Here is a 16,587-nt window from a genome sequence, read left to right on the forward strand (position 1 = left end):
CATGGTTTGAGATAGTTGAGTTAGGGTTTGGGATGAAAATGAGACTTTGATTATGTGATAGTGAAAGTAAGTTTTAATGGTCAATTATTGGCCATTTGGTTGTGTGTAAATCAAAAATGAAGTGGTTTGTGTAGTGGGAATTGAGTTTAGTATGGCTGCCCTTGGTGACCTGCAGGACTGGGCATGAGTCCAGCAGGTTTAGGTAGCAATAACTGGAGTTGTAGAGGTTTAAATGGTGCAAGGCCAATTGGACATGAAACTAGACACATAATGGCACAACTTTGGTGAAGAAACCATGCCCATGAAACCAAAACAAGTTGACCTAAAGATTGCCCTAATCCGGGTGACTTGCATTCTACCTAGGCAAATAGCTAAATGAACAGTATTTAGTCATTTGGTCAAAACTCAATGTAGAAAGGTCTAATTGACCTAAAATTTTACCAGAAATAAGCCGCGATATAGACCTACAACTTTCATGAAGAAACCTAACCCAAATTATGACCATAACATATTCAAAAAGTGACTTGTAGTCACTGCTCAAAATAATGTAGATTTGGTTAGTCCAGAAATTCTGGAAAAATTATAATCTAGCCAGTTGTGGTTTTTGGGCCATAACTTGAGCTACAAAACTCCAAATGGAGTGATTCAAAAAAGGAAATGTAACTAGAAAAAATAAGGAACAACTTTTATGTTGATCATTTTGCGAAATTTCCACTATAAAAATGACTAATGGAATATTAAACACAAAGCTTGAAATCTGAAAATTTTGAACAATTAACATTAAGCTTAGAAATGGTATTGGCAACCAATACCAACAATTTTAGAATGCAAAATATGGTATGTTGGGAGTATTAAAACCAATGTCCCTATTACCCATATACAAGTCAAAATTTTGTTAACTAAATGAATTGAATAGTAACACCAAAACTTGAATTTCAAGAATTGTGAAACTTAAAAGTGTAATATGCCCTAGTATACTTAGCAAGATTGGTTTGGATAGGTTGGCATGCCAATAGGGTTCTATTAGCAGTACTGCATATGGCTTTATTCCATTCTGTGTTTCATGGCCTCTCATGCCATTCTGTGATAAAATAGCCTTTGGCTATGTTAATTGAGTTATTATACTTGAAATATATCCTTGATGATTATTATAGCTTATTAGTTGTTCTGTTGCACACCGGGAGACACAATGTGACCGATGGTGTGATGGTCCGAGGTACTTAGTACCCAATACCAGTTTACCCGTTTATCCAGTCCAGTCAACTAGTATGGGTTACTCGGGCAATGATAATGAATCTTATAAAATTTTAATCGAATAATACTGCAATATATGCCAGAAATTAAGTCTACCAAAAATGTAAATCTACATTCTGCATATTTATGTTATTTTAGTTATTTTATTTTATATTGTCACCACTAAGCAGAATTGCTTAGCGCGTCGCTTTGCCACGCAGTCTTGAGACATAGGTGGGAGCCAGCAGACATCGAACAGGGTAAACTTTCGAGCATCACGAGTCCAGAGTCACCTCACATTGCAATGCATTTGGTTGGACATTAGGCCACTTTTGATATTTTGATATTTTATATTTTGTAAACTTCTGTAACGTATATTATAAACTCATATAATTGTGCTTTTGATGTAATTATCTATAAACTATGTTCAGTAATAAATATGAGCATTTCTCATTGAGTTGACCATGATATGAATTGAATTTAATTTTGAGATACTGAAATCATTTGAGAAATTGTTGAGAATATATTGGTGGTTGACTGAGAATGATGTGATGATTTTATTGGAAGTGTTTTTAACAAATTTAGAAGAACTGTTTTTCCAATTTACAGCCGGCACTCTGCCGGATTTTTTATAAAATTTGCAGAAAAATTTAGATTAATTAAAAATTGTAAATAAATAGGTAAAAAGTGTAAATTGAATTGAAATGTGATTTGGTACTCCGGCACACTGTGTGGCATATCTTGCTCGGCTACATTGTAGATGAGTAAGGGGTGTCACAACCTTTCCATCAGAACTAATTTTCTTCTTGAAAACCCATTTGTTCTCTATAGGTATAATACCTTCAGGTGGGTTAACAAGATCCCAAACTTGATTCTTATACATGGAATCAATTTCAAATTTCATAGCATCAATCCATTTTGAAGAGTCTATATCTGATATAGCTTCTTCATAGGTGAGTGGATCATCTCCATGATTTACTTCTTCATGAGTAGACAACTCTTGTTCTTCTTCATGAAGGAAACCATATCTCACTGGTGGGTGAGATACCCTGGTTGTTCTACGAGGAACAGCTGTAGATGTTTCATCAATGGGTGTAGGTTGACTAGATGGATCTATATCCATCTGATATGTTGGTTGGTTAGAATTCTCCAATTCTAACTCTATTTGCCTTCCTTTGCCTCCTTCTTGAACAAACTACTGTTCAAGAAATATGGCATCTCTACTCACCACAACCTTTTTTGAAGTAGGCAAATAAAAATAATATCCAAAACTCTCTTTTGGATATCCAATAAATTGACCTTTTTCTGATCTAGTTTCTAATTTATCAGTGTTCAGCTTTTTGATATAAGCTGGATAACCCCAAATCTTAACATGCTCAAAACTTGGTTTTCTTCCATGCCATATCTCATAAGGTGTGGAAGAAACTGATTTTGATGGAATCCTATTCAGAATATACAAAGCTGATTCTAATGCAAATCCCTAAAAAGAGATTAGCATATCAGTATAGCTCATCATACTACGTACCATATCCAATAAGGTACGATTTCTCCTTTCAGATACACCATTCAGTTGTGGCGTTCCTGGAGGAGTCAGCTAGGAAAAAATGCCGTGCTCTCTCATGTATTCGTCAAATTCAGTACTCAAATATTCACCTCCACGATCTAATTGAAGAGCTTTAATACTCTTTCCTGTTTGATTTTCTACTTCAGATTTAAATTCTTTGAACTTTTCAAAGGATTCATGTTTGTATTTCATCAAATACAAATACCCAAACCTTGATTTATCATCAGTAAAGGTAATAAAGTAATGAAAACCACTTCTAGCCATTTCCTTAAATGGACCACATACATCACTATGTATTAGATCCAAAATATTTTCAGCCCTTAGCCCTTGTCCAACAAAGGGTGATCTAGTCATTTTGCCCTGAAGGCAAAATTCACAAGTTGGAGTAGGCTCAGAGCCTAATGAGGATAGAATCCCTATTTTCTCCAATTTTGCAATCATATCTTATGCAACATGACATAACCTTAAGTGTTAAATATATTTTGAACTTGAGTTGGTTTTACCATGGCATTGCATTCACTTAGATCACTTGTATTCATTTTGTGTTTGTCATTATTATCTAAATAATAAAGACCTTCATTCATATAACCCGAACCAATATATTTATTTTCAAAATAAATATTGCAAACATCATCTGTGAATTGAAATTCATAGCCATTTCTAGTCAAACTAGATATAGAAATGATGTTCTTAAAAGCATCAAGTACATATAAAATATTATCCAAACACAAAACACGTCCAAACATGTAAAAAAATTTAGATCCTATAGCTAAAGCTTCAACAGTTGAACCATTGCCAATCAGAACTCTAACATCTTGAGAATGCAAGCTGCTACTATTTGATAGTTCTTGCATGTCATTAGAAATGTGAGAACTGGCACCAGTATCTAAAACCCAAGCTGTAGATGAACTATGAGGATCATCAGAATCTAAATAACAAGATATGGATATACCTTCCGAAGGTTTATCCTTCTTGTCCTTCAAAGAAGCAAGATACTCTAGGCAATTCCTTTTCCAGTGCCCATCCTTCTGGCAGTGGAAACACTTTCCTTTGCCTTCATCAGCTTTAGTCTTCCTTTTCTGTTTAGCTATTTTCTTGGAAGGACCAGGAATCTGAGATTTATTTTTCTTATTGCACTTCTTCTTGTTGGACTTTCCAGTAGAAGAAGATACAATCAAAGCTACCTCTTTTCCTTTATTGCCCGACATATTCTTTTGGACAATAACCAGCATGTTGAGTAAACCAGCTAAGGTGCATTCCTATTTAGTCATATGGAAATTTGTCTCAAAATTCCCAAAAGACTCAGGAAGGGACTGAAGGATCAAATCTGTCTGTAGTTGGAAATCCATGTTGAAGTCAAGATGTTCCAACTACTCAATCAGCCGAATCATCTTGTGGACATGATCCCCAACATTTTGTCCCTCAGACATCCTCATGCGGAATAGCTGTCTAGATATCTCATACCTGGCATTCCTTCTGTGCTAACCATACAACTCTTGTAGGTGAAGGAGGATCTCACTCGCACTCTGCATGTTCTCATGCTGCTTCTGTAACTCATTACTCATGGAAGTAAGCATGTAACACTTAGCTCTCATATCATGCTCCTTCCACTTGTCCAAAGTTTCATGTTTCTCTAGAGTGGCCTCTGGAGGTAAGGGACCAGGAACATTTGAATCTAGAACATATCCTACATGTTCAAGGTTCAAGACAAGTTTCAAATTTCTTAGCCAATAAGAGAGATTAGGTCCTGTCAACCTATTGCGATCAAGTATGCTTGCAAGGATATTGGATAGTGGTGGTTGTTCTGTGCTCATTATTATCAGAAAATTAACTGCAGAAAATAACCAGATTAATTAGTAAATGTATCAAGTAATTAACCAAAATGATTATGGCCTTTTAATCAAATTGGTCCTCCCACTAACTTAGCGAATCCTACACTTCCAAAGTAGAAAACAGAAATCCTAGTTGGATGGATTTCTAGTGGGTGATTGAATTCTTATAATTCTATTAATCATCCTCAGGTACATCCATTAATGGAATTACAATAAACTATAAGTGAGCAACTCCTTGCCCATCACATCTCATGTGAGGTTCAATGCTTTACCTAGCCCCTAATGCTCAAAATCTCAGGTACATCCATTATTGACTTATCTTGCATTAGTTAAGTTGATCCCATTGAGCTAGTAATTATGCAAATAATTCTAATGTCCTCAGGTACATCCAATATTGGCCACCAAACCATTTACATATTTACAACATCTCATGCTTAACAATTATTTTTAAGAAAATATCTTAAATTAATTGCATCTTATGCAACTATTTAAAATTTCTTAAAATAATTGTCCCAATGGAGGGCCCATATTATAATTATTTTAATTATAGCATTTCCAACTTAATCATTTGTTTGAAAGATTTTATGGTCTTCCTAATTACTATTAAGGTCTCACTTTGCACATTATCCATTTAGCATGCATATATCATATAATTGCAAACATTCCCATACATCTCATGCATTCATGGATAAGCAGTAAATATGGTATGATCATGGACTTTCTAAGAGATTCAATTCTGAGCCACCATGTCACACCCTACTCCCCTATAAGATGCAACATGATCCCGTAGTACACCTAATGAATTACCGTACTTCTCCTACCGATAATCCATTAAATATACTACAAGGGATTTTAAAACAATTTTTGTGAAATTTAAATCATCGATTAAAATCTGGTGTTATAAATTTTTTTTCAAAATTTCGGCAAAGTGTCGGCTGTATTTTGAGAAAACAGTTCTTCAATCCTGCAAAAGAAAATGCTCCCAATATGTTTTCTCAAATACAACTCCAATAAACTTTAATTCAATTCACGATTCAATTCTCAATAAACAATCAATTCATTAACAAACTAATCTTATCATGAAGAAATATTTCATTGATTATAAGACTCAAAATTTATAATACAAAACTATTCAAGTAAATGAAATCTCAAATTTATATTTACAATAATTTATATTTAATTACATACCAAAATGTTTTACAAGAGCTTTTATACAACTGCTCAAATAATTTACATACATATTATTACATGCATACATCAAAACCTATGTACATGGGTATACCTATAATATACTTGGAGCTGATCTGAAAGTGTCTTCAAAGAAACTTACTCACTGCTCTATGCTCTTCTTACCTGCGACAGCATGCAAAGCTATCGCTGAGTGGTGAACTCAGAGGTGCACAACTATAATTTAAAACATAGTACAATATACATTGACAAAATTTACAGTAAATAATTTGGAAATCTGAATACTCATCAAATTCCAAAACTCAAAATATTCATTGCCATTAATGTAAATCATTCGTATAAAATGACTTTGATCATGAAATTCAATTTATCAAATCATGACTAACCATTTAAGGTAGTTCCAACAAAATCAATTATACATAAATCATAACTGAAATCATAATTCTTTACTGTTCAAAAACATTCTGTGTCTCAAAAATCATGTTGTATCTCAAAAACCATGCTGTATCTCAAAAACTATGCCGTATCTCAAAAATCATTCTTTATCTCAAAAGCGATTCTTTATCTCAAAAGCCATTCTTTATCTCAAAAGCCATTCTTTATCTCACTAACTATGCAAGACTAATCCGAAAGGGCCATCTTCGGGGTGATTCTAACTCCCTATGGTCGGGGAGGTCGAATCGGATTCTAACTCCCTATGGTCGGGGAGGTCGAATCATCGTGCACAGTACCATCACAATAATGAATCTTCTGCAAGGGCCATAACGATAAAAAACTTAGATCTAACCTCAAATCAGAGGAAAATCTAAGCCTGTGCACGTACCATGGTAATCAAAACACAACTAACTCCATTGTCTTCTCAACAAATGAGAGAGACGGGTAATAACCTAGTTAAGCATCTATAGTGAGATACAAAACAATATCACAATCCTTTTAGTGAGCATAAATCACAATATAATTCGATTCAAATTCAATTCTAATATCCAATAATTTTTATGCTCATCACAATTCAAATTATAAATTTGCATTTTTCCATGAAAATTACCACCACAATTCAAAACATGTTCTATCACAATTTTCCAAAACATAATTTATTCAATCCATAACAATGCTTAATACTTGTGGAAATACCATTTCACAAAGCTAAATTCACACATACAATAACAATTTGAATAATCATTGAATTAAATCCAATGCTTGTTAAACATCATACATAACAAAAATATGTCATTTAATCATATGAAATATTCAAAACAAAGTCAGTTAAAAACTAGTTGTGCACAAACCTCTGATAACTGTCTCTTGGCTCTGACTCAGTGTTTCCTTCCCCTTCCCTGAGTCTTTGCTAACTGAGAAACACAATTTGAAGTGTTTCAGTACTCATTTAAACTGTCTCTAAGAATAAGGTTCAATAATTAATTTATCGAATTCTATTATTTCCTTAGTCAACCTAATATGTTGACCCTCGATGCGTTCTAGGTAAATTAGGTTTTAATGTTACTAACATGTCACATTCAATAGTCTTTTAGGGTTGGTACATGTTACCAAGTTCATTTCTGTGTATACTGCATTTTCTTGCAATTTGCTGGATTCCGGGATACTAGTTTGACCTAGCCGGACGACCTAGTTCCCTCGGTTTTCGGGTTTCGGTCAAAACTACAAACTTTTAGATCTATGTCTTATGGAATGCGGGGCAAAATTTCAGGTCATTCTGAGTTATGTAGACCAAGTTATGGTCATTTTACTATTGCTGGTCAAAATGCATCAAAATTGGTCACTTTAGGTCATTTTAGGTCAATTTTGGTTCGGCCAGTTTTTGGACCCGAACTTGTGCAAGCTGTTTGACTTGCTTATGGTCATTTCTGGGCTTTGGTGTCTTCATAATACTTGTAGATATGGGTCTTAACTATTCATGGTCAAAATGTCATGTCAATTGGACCTGTTTTGAGTGAGTTATGGCCTAAACACTAACTGCTGCCCAAATGGTTAATTTTCAGGCCTTACTTGCACTTAATCCGGATTTGGTCATTTTTCAAGCTATCTTGCAAGCAGAATTTTGGCAAGCTTCCTTCATGAAAGTTGGCACATTTTGTGCCTAGTTTCACCTCCAATTGGTCTCATACCAATTGGAGCCACACACTTAAGGTTATAGGCCTAAAACTCAAACTGCCTTATTGAAATTCTTGCATACACATCAAGCATCATTTGTAACACTCACCAAACTCAACATTCAAACCAATTCTGGTTGTACCACAACCTAAACATAATTTACAACACATTATAGGTCATTTTGGCAGCTTACAATTACATTCAACATACACCAACAAGTGCAGAATTTTTCAATCCAATTTACAACAATTCAATCACCTTTTTATGCTCATTTACATGTCCCACTTCACACAACCTTACACACACTCAAACTGCCATAACAACCAACACATTTTAACATCATTATTCCATAAACCAAGCATGAATTCCAGCATTCTTCAAGAGCTAACAAACTGCCACAATGGTATACTTACATTCCATTACTTTCCAAGCTTTAAATCTCATTTTACATTTACATATACTAAGTATACATCACCCAAACAATTTCCTACACAATATACATTTAATCAATCATTTAATTCACCATTTACAAGCACAATTAAACTGCCTTCAAGGTCTTCCATGGCTGCCAAAAGTGCACATTCCCATTCAACATCAAAACTCAAAAATTTCTTCATAAATCAAACACCCATAACATTCCTACTAACTTTAATGAAGCAATAACCCAAAAATACAAACTTACCACTTTGGAAATTCTTCAAAATCTCTCCAAAACTTGGTCTTCTTGCTGCCTATCTACTGCCCATGGTGTGAGGATTAACTTTAATGTAGGAAGGTGCAAAGAAGGAAGCTTAAATCAAGCTTGCATGAAGCTTTCAAATGGACGTCAATAGTGGATTTTCTTAGGAGAAATTTGGTTGGTTCTTGGAGAAGTGAGGAAGAAGATGATCTGCTGTCCAAATGAAGTGGTAGTGGTCCACTTTCATGAATTAGTGGAGCACTATGTCAAAATAAATTATTAGTTTAATCTAAAATTTCATTTTCCCACATTAAGCTTCCTATTTTTGCTATTTACATTAGGTACCCCTAAATTAATTTTTCATTATATTTTCCAAGTGTAATATTATTTATTTTTAATGGACATTTAGGTCAAAAGACAACTCGGGATGTCAAATGACCACAATGCCCCTGTTCGAGTTGCATTCCCGATTTTTCGGTAACACCGGGTTTTGTCCGTTTTTCGATTTCCCACTTTTCTTTGTACTAATTAGTTAATTTTTATTTAATATTTCTAATGATATTTATACTTCAATAGGGGTCTATTTAATTCCTAAAAATATTTTTCAGGGTTCCCTGCGGTCCAGGGCTAGTCAACGGTCCACGCCGCGACTTCCCGGTGCGGTCACCCATCGCTAAGGTTCTCGACTCGCTTAACTTGATTATATTTCTTTACTATTATTTTTCCTTTGTTTTTTTTGTATTTTCTTTTCTTGTATTTCATTATTTTATGTCTCCTCACTCATATCGAAGTGTAGTTCTAGGCATCCTAGCTGTCCGGACAACACTGGTCATAGGAACAGTAGAACATACTACCGAACTTAGGGGTGTTACACACCAAGAATTGAATCAGGGCATTCTTAGGTGCATTTCATTCATTCATTTTACAAGAGTTACTGAAGGAGTACATAATCAATACTTGATCTTGAATCCCTCCCACTGATCCCACCAATGCTCTTGACCTCCTTGAACTTCTTACAATCCAATATTACATAGTAATTTTAGCATACCAAGGCGAATTTACAAGAACTTAAATAAATGAAATTACAATCCAAAAATTATTACAAACTTAATAATACATGCCCAAAATAAATTAAAACAAATTAATTAATTTGCAATCCCAAAGAAACATAAAAGAAATAAATCCAATCACATTGGTCTTTTATAGTCCATGATCATCCATCATGCATATCACTATTTAACAATTAAATAAAACATACATACTTAAATTAAACTGAATATCTCATATTCAACTTAAAAATCCAGATTTGAATATGATTCAAATAAATTTAAAAGTTCAGATTTGAATCTCATTCAAACAAATTTAAAAATTTAGATTTGAGTCACATTCAAACGACCTTAAAAATTCAGATTTGAATCACATTCAAATAATTTTTAAAAAATCAAATTTGAATCATATTCAAACAATTTTTAAAAATTCAGATCTGAATTTATTCAAACAACTTCAAAAAATCAGATTTAAATATGATTCAAACAACTTTTAAAATTCATATTTGAATCACATTCAAATAACTTTTAAAATTCATATTTGAATCACATTCAAACAACTTTTAAAATTCAGATTTGAATCACATTCAAACAATTTTTAAAATTCTGATTTGAATCAAAATTTAATTGTGTGATTGAAATTGTAATTAAACAATTTTTTTAGACATAGGATGAGCTTTTAGATCATACAACAATTGCAAATTAAAAAGCCAAACCTTGCACCATCCATGAAGCCATACCATGCGCACCATGTTGGTGTTCTTCAAGCAAGCCGCCACACATCCATTGCAACCAGCAATGGATAAATCATCTCATAATCAAAACACACAATTAAATCATATAATCAACAATCTAAATGGCAAATATAGTAGCTCTGATACCAATTGAAGGAGCGGAAGTGTGAAAAACACAAGTTTATACCATTGAATTCAAAAATTTTCACCTAGGGTCACATGCATCATGCAAGATTTATTTTTATCTATTTGATTTCAATGATAAAAAACATATTAAAACTCTTTTAATATGTTTTTGGATCTGTATTTTCCATTTAAGATTTTAAAATTAATCAGATTCATTTTAGAATCCTAGATTAAATCAAGAACAAACACACTAACCTCTTAATGAACTGCAGTGTATTTGCGCCTTTGAGATGCGTTTTTAGGACACCAGATGTTGTCCCTCTAGCTTGTCCACACCAAGAACACCTATGGCAGCCCTTGAACAGCTTCTAAAGCTTTTTCTATTATTTAAAAAATCAAGTTCTGCCTTTTAAGAGATTAAAGATGTAAACAGGACACTAGAAACAATTTCTAGTATTTTTAATTCAAGAGATTGTTTGTTAATCTCTTGGAAAGATGAGAGAAGAAGATGAAGAAGAGAGAAACCTTCTTGGGTGGTGGCACCAAAGAAAGAGGCTACTGATTGTGTTATTTTTAAATCATAACAACACTTATATAACTAGGTCAACACATTAAACCCTTGCCACATGTCACCCTCTGATTGGTTCTAGGTTTAATTGACCCAATCACATTGTGCCAAGTGTCAAACCTACATTTAATCTTAATTTTAATCATCTTACATGATTAAAAGACATTTGGCAAGCTTATGTGTAATGCCATGTGTCACCATCTCATGGTGGCACGTGTTACCCTGTGAAAAGACCAAAATGCCCCTGCGTCTTAATTTTGAGTTCTCAACCCAAAATAATTATTTCTCTACTTCTAATCAATTTATATCAAATATAAATTAATTAATTAATTAATCTTTATTAATTAATTTCTTATTAATTAAATTCATATTTAAACACTTTAAATATAAATTTAACTTATACTATACATCAAATAATCTAGATTTGGTTCAAGTCATGCTAAGGACTTTGTAATCTAATTACAAACCAAACCTATTTAATTAATCAATTAAACTCTTTAATTAATTAATTAAATTATATTTAATTAGGTGATAACTTGTGTATATGTGTGACTTACTAAGCTCATCACTAATTGGCAATGAGACATGATATCAACGCTTAATATCATCAGAACTCTTTCTTACCATAAATGATTTCTCTAAATCATTTTATGCACCTCATAGACCATGGTTAATACCTAGCATAGCATGCCATGGCCACCCAATCAGTAATAAGGTTTACCTTAAATGAACCTATAATCATATGTTACCATGCACTAGAATCTCTCTGTTACAAAATCCCAACTCAAGTTGGAGTCATGGTTTATGTCAAACCCTATTTGCTATGAATATTATGTTCTCTTTTAATTCCAGTTCTTGATTAAAAAGATTTTTTTCATTAGAAACTCTTTTCTGCATAAATCTATCTGTCCTAGCCAGAAACTTGAAACATCAAGAATAATTAAATGAACATAGGATTTTATCCCTATTTACTTAGAGGAACAGATTCCATCTTGATTAACACCTACCTCCATATATAACTAGTAGGAGCCAACACATGCCCATATACCCATACACAGTACAAGTATGAAAGCAGTATCAAACTCAAACCACCTATATACAAGATAACTGTGCTATCTCAGGTTTAAAGATTATATGTACTAATATGATTTATGACAATGCATTGACAGGAGTAAACTCCATGTGCTTGTCATAAGTTTCACTGATTCGACCTACTTATCATTTATAAGTGCCTATCATGTTTGTCATATGGCATGAGACTCACCATTCCATCTTGTTTATATCTCATATAAATAACTTGGGAACAAACATAAAGACAATTTTTCTGGATAAGTCATGTCCTTATTATGAAGTATCCTTGATTGTGAACCTATTTATGATACTTTGTACTAGAAATACTGTCACTCATATTCTTAACAACTTAAGAATAGAATTTCTAATAAAATATCAATGGACCTTTTCTATTACACATAAATATCTTATGTAAACGGAAAAGTGGAAATGCCTTTTATTAATAAAAACATGTATAAGATACATACTAAATGATATGCTCTAGGGCATACTACTAATACCTTGGTTTCATGAAATCTTAGCCCCAGCTACATGATAGCTGGACGGAATAAGTTGAACATTTTCTCCTTAAATATGAGCAAACTTAGCAAGATAAGTACCTAATGAAGCTGATAGACTTGAGCTTAGTTGATATTGTCTATGATTAATCACTATTGACTTCTCTATTGCCATTCTGTGAAGGAACGGAAGCATGAAAAACACAAGTTTATACCATTGAATTCAAAATTTTTCACCTAGGGTCACATGCATCATGCAAGATTTATTTTTATCTATTTGATTTCAATGATAAACAACATATTAAAACTCTTTTAATATGTTTTTGGATCTGTATTTGCCATTTAAGATTTTAAAATTAATCAGATTAATTTTAGAACCCTAGTTTAAATTAAGAACGATTACACTAATCTCTTAATGCACTGCAGCATGTCTGCGCCCTTGAGATTCGTCTTTAGGACACCAGATGTTGTCCCTCTAGCTTGTCCACACCAAAAACACCTATGGCAGCCCTTGAACAGCTTCTAAAGCCTTTTCTATTAATTAGAAATTCAAGTTCTGCCTTTTAAGAGATTAGAGATGTAAACAGGACACTAGAAACAATTTCTAGTGTTCTTAATTCAAGAGATTGATGGCTAATCTCTTTGAATTGATGAGAGATGAAGAAGAATAGAGGGAGGGCTGCCAAATGGCGTGACCAAGGAGTGTGGCTGCTGGTTGTATTTTATTTTCTCATAACAACACTTAAATAGCTAAGTTAACACATTAAACCCTTGTCACATGTCACTCTTTGATTAGCTCTAGGTTTAAGTGACCCAATCACATTGTGCCAAGTGTCAAACCTATATGTAATTTTGATTTTAATCATCTTACATGAGTAAAAAATATTTGGCAAGCTTATGTGTTATGCCATGTGTCACCATCTCATGGTGCCATGTGTCACACTGTAAAATGACCAAAATGCCCCTGTGTCTTAATTTTGAGTTCTCAACCCAAAATAATTATTTTTCTTCTTCTAATTAATTTATATCAAATATAAAATAATTAATTAATCTCTATTAATTAATTTCTCATTAATTAAATTCATATTTAAACACTTTATGTCACACCCTACCCCTCTGTAAGGCATAACATGACCCGTAGTATACCTAATGAATTACCAACTTCGTCTACTGATAACCCATTAAATACACTACAAGGGATTTTAAAAACTTTTCTTACTTCTTTTACAGTGGTGAGCGCTATTTACAGGTGTTAAAGACTTTGGTGAACTGAAGTGAAACAACTAACTCATTTGATTTATTTGGAATTTCTGTAAAAATTTTGGCAGAGTGCCATCTGTATTTTGGACAAAACAGTTCTTCAGAAAACCTGTAAAAAGCACTTCAATATATTTTCAAATCTCAACTCCAACATTTTTATCAACACAACACATTTCTCAAGTCAAATCCGTAGAAATTTTTCAAAGTCTGAGATAAGGAAATATAATACAGTTTTTACAAGTCAAATAGCTCATAATTAATTTACAACTTCAAGGTACAATTTGAATTTGCAACTGCTCAAAACCAAAAACAAAATATACATACAGTGAATATACATTACATTACAAAATACAAAATGCGGTATACTCACTATACCCAAAAATCTCTCGCTGGCGGTACTAGCAGCCTAGTCTGCTGCCCTATCTGTCTGTCTACCTGCGACAGCAATAAAAAGCTATCGCTGAGACAATGTCTCAGTGGTGCACAACATTAACCAAATACAAATTTTAAATCACAATTCATAAATCATATCAATAGTGGATACTTAAAACCATAGTTAAATTCAAGACAATGAATGTCATAAGGAATTTAAACTCCAATTCACAAATTATCAAAATTCATAATAACACAATTTAGTCAAATAGTTTAAGAATACCGTATTGCCAATTCATGCACAATTTGATCAAATAACTGAATAATACCTTTTTGCAAATCAATAACACAATTGATCAAATAACTGAATAATATCGTTTTGCAAATCAATAACACAATTCGATCAAATAATTGAATAATATCGTTTTGCAAATCAATAACACAATTCGATCAAATAATTGAATAATATCGTTTTGCAAATCAATAACACAATTCGATCAAATAATTGAATAATATCGTTTTGCAAATCAATAACACAATTCGATCAAATAATTGAATAATATCGTTTTGCAAATCAATAACACAATTCGATCAAATAATTGAACAATACAATGTTGTCAATCAATAACACAATTTAGGTCATGACACACATTTTTCCATATATGCCGTGTTGTACACCACGACAAGACATACTCACCCCAATAATCGAAATCAATGAGGGAGGAAGCTAGCTATCTAATGAGTACTCATCCATACTCACCTCGGTGGGAAGTCAAAGAGGGAGGAACATAATCATACTCACCCCAGACTGATAAGTCAAAGAGGGAGGAATAATCACACTCACCCCATTAATGGAGGAGGAACATAATATCCGTGTCATGCCAATTGTGAGTCAAAACAATTCCAAACATTTTATTCAAATGATCCTTAAGAATCCAATAAATTTCCAAAGTTATAATTTCATTCACAAAATGGCAACACAATTCGTAAATTCACTTCAATTTCCACAAAAACCATTTACAGTGCTTTTCAATCAATAAGTATCCATCAATATCATTCAAACAATTTTTCACAGTTTCAAACCATTCACAATGTTTTTCAATCAATAAGTGTCCACCAAACACATTTCCACAATTTAAAACAATAATATACAAATAGTCATAATTTATTTCAATTGAAAAATTCAAAAGAAACAGTTGTTGTGCACAAACCTCTGATATTTGTCTCCTGGTCCTGACTCAGTATTTCTTTTCCTTTTGCTGAGTCCTTGTTAACTGAAAAACACAATTTGAAGTGTTTCAGTACCAAATTAAATTGTCTCTATCGATGGTGTTTGGTAAATAATGCACTAAACTCAATTATTCACTTAATCACCTAATATACCGACCCTCGTTGCGTTTTAGGTAAATTAGGTTTTAGTGTCGTTAATATGTCACATTCGATAGGGTTTTAGGTTTGGTACGTTTTGCCAAACTCGTTTCCTTGTTTAGTGCATTTTAATGCAACTTGCTGGATTCCGGGATACTGGTTTGACCTAGCCGGACGGCCTAGTTCCCTCAGTTTTCGGGTTTCGGTCAAAACTACAAACTTGTAGATCTAGGTCTTATTGCACGCGGGGCAAAATTTCAGGTCAATCCGAGTTAAGTAGACCAAGTTATGGTCATTATACTATTGCTGGTCAATTGGTATCAAATTAGGTCAATTTTTGGTCAATTTGGTCAACTTTGGTTCGGCCAGTTTTTGGACCCGAACTTGTGCAAGCTTTTTGACTTGCTTCTGTTCATTTCTGGGTTTTGGTGTCTTCATAAGACTTGTAGGTATGGGTCTTAACTATTCTTGGTCAAAATTTCAGGTCAATTGGACCTGTTTTGAGTGAGTTATGGCCTAAACACTCACTGCTGCCCAATTGGTCATTTTTCAGGTCCTAATTGCACCTAATCCGAATTGGTCATTTTCACATCATCTTGCAAGCAGAATTTTGGTATGTTCTCTCAATGAAAGTTGGCACATTTTGTGCCTAGTTCCACCTCCAATTGGTCTCATACCAATTGAGGTTACACATTTAAACTTATTGGCTAAAATGTACACTGCCCTTGGTTACTTTGCTTAACACACATCAATTACACACATTTACCTTGCAATTTGTTTACTTCTCTACCAATCTGTTTTGGTACATTACCAAAAGCATTTTCTACATTACATTAACATGACTTTGGGCAGATTACCATTACCCTCAACACACCAAATATAATTCACATTTACAATTTCTAAGTACCATTACATACACACCTAAGCATTACAAATTTTA

The sequence above is a fragment of the Hevea brasiliensis genome, chromosome 6 (assembly GCF_030052815.1).
Source record: "Hevea brasiliensis isolate MT/VB/25A 57/8 chromosome 6, ASM3005281v1, whole genome shotgun sequence".
NCBI lineage: Eukaryota > Viridiplantae > Streptophyta > Magnoliopsida > Malpighiales > Euphorbiaceae > Hevea > Hevea brasiliensis.